Genomic DNA, 2,164 nt, shown 5'->3' with positions numbered 1-2,164 from the left:
CCCGTCCTTTAACCCCCCTTGTGCACGCTTTACTAAGTACAGCTCCCCCATTGGCTATGATCTCTCCATGAAACAGGCTATCCAAGGAGTTCCAGATCAACTTCGACCTATCTTAATTCCCCGTATTTTTTTCTGAAAAGTACCAACAAGTCAATTGCAATGGAAGATTTTTCACTGATGGATCACGCATTGATGGATCCACTGGCTTCAGTGTCTTCAATGAATTCTTAGCCACCTTCCGGAAACTTCAGGAACCTTGTTCCGCTTATGTTGCTGAGCTAGCAGCAATCAACTTCCCATTGGGGATGATTTCCGACATGCCCATAGACCATTACTTCATCTTCTCGGATAGTCTTAGTTCGGTCGTTTCATAGGCACTCATCTTATTTTCTTTCAAAGGTAAGGGAGCAGATGAGTTTGCTGGTCGAAAGCTCATATATGATGACCTTTATATGGGCTCCCTCACATTGCTCCATTCCAGGCAATGAGAAGGCGGACTCTCTAGCAAAGGTTGGCGCTCAAAAAGGCGAGATTTATTATAGAAGTATTATCAACAATCAATACGAAACTAACGATTTTAAATTGGCTCATATGGCTAGCCTATTGGTCCCAAGCAAATCAACTAACGTACCCCCGTAGAAATTCGAGTACTACGCAATGTTTGTTTTGATTCGCTATGAAAGTTTGACAGATAAAATGAGGGGTTAGTGGATTTTCCTATGTTTCGAGGGGTGAATCGATTAGCTTGGGACCGAAGAGAGTACCAGAGCTGAGCCAAAAAGTTGAGCACGTTATATCGGGACCTTCTAGTCTTAGAGTTACCTCTATGGTATTACCATAGAGGTAACTCTAAGACCACTGGGTCCCGAAGAAAATCATTATTATTTTTGGCTCACTCAGTACCAGAACAACGGTCCCAAGCAGTCCCAAGCTATTTCACTCACCCCTGCATGTTCTGCATGAATCCACACACCCCTGATGTTATCTGTGAAACTTTCATAGCGAATCAAAACAAACATAGTGTAGTAATAGAATTTCAACTAGAATAGGGTACGTTAATCGTTTGCTTGGGACCAATAGGCTACTAAAGTGGTGAGCCAATTTAAAATCGTTAGTTTCGTATTGATTGTTGGTATTACTATGTTGGCAAAACTATTGGACAAGTTATTCACTTGGGCGGTGGTTACATTCCATTATTCTAAAAGTTTCTTCGAAGAGCGTGATTCAAAGGTCTGGATGTAAGTCGGGGATTCATTCGCGTGATGTCAAGACTTATGTCCAACCACTAATCGCTAGACGCACATCTCTACAGAATAAACCTCGTCGACAGCAATGACACCGATCACAACTGTTGGATACTAGAGATGGTCGGGTACGGCTATTTTTACCCGAAATTCGACCCGTACCCATACCCGACGGGTGCAGGTCGGGTACGGGTATTAAAAAAAAAATTCAGGTACGGGTCGCGTTCGGATAATATTATTTGCATCTTAACCAGTCTAAATATCCTGATTTTTTCCGTGTATTTAATCGAAAAAGATTAATCGATTTGTGTCAAATAAAAAAAAAGAGAGATTGCCCAATGTTTTTCACGCCACCAAGTGTCAACAATCTGCATTAGATTGTAGTAAAGTGAATCTGAAAGTATCGAAGCGTATTCATCCGGATCATTGAAAGTTACCTCCAAAGCCGTAATAGCGAAATCCACAGTGGAGTCATTGGTGAATGCGAAGGATTCCCGAATTAGCTACAACGATAAAATTTCAGTTTAAGCTGGATATTTTGGATCGGGTTTGTGTCGGGTACGGAAGTGTATTGAGATTTATGATTTGTCGGGTTCGGGTCGGGTACGAGTTTTAGAAAATTTAATCGATCGGGTTCGGGTCAGGTACGGGTAAAATAGTATTCAATTTATCGGGTTCGGGTCGGTTACGGGTAATGGTATGTATTTTGAAGTCGGGTTCGGGTCGGGTACGGGTTGGGTACGGGTTCTTGAAAATTTAATGAGTCGGGTACGGGTCGGGTTCAGTTATTGAAATTTCCATACCCGACCATCTCTATTTGATACTCTAGTGGTATAAGTATAAGTAGACAACCCTTCCATGAAGTAAGATATGTATTGGGATCCTGAGATCTTCCCTACATGCAGGCGATCTACGAATTG

The sequence above is a fragment of the Ochlerotatus camptorhynchus genome, unplaced genomic scaffold (assembly GCF_037179485.1).
Source record: "Ochlerotatus camptorhynchus isolate MF236.1 unplaced genomic scaffold, CSIRO-AGI_Acam_v1.1 ptg000188l, whole genome shotgun sequence".
Classification (NCBI taxonomy): domain Eukaryota; kingdom Metazoa; phylum Arthropoda; class Insecta; order Diptera; family Culicidae; genus Ochlerotatus; species Ochlerotatus camptorhynchus.
This window is presented reverse-complemented; position numbering follows the sequence as displayed.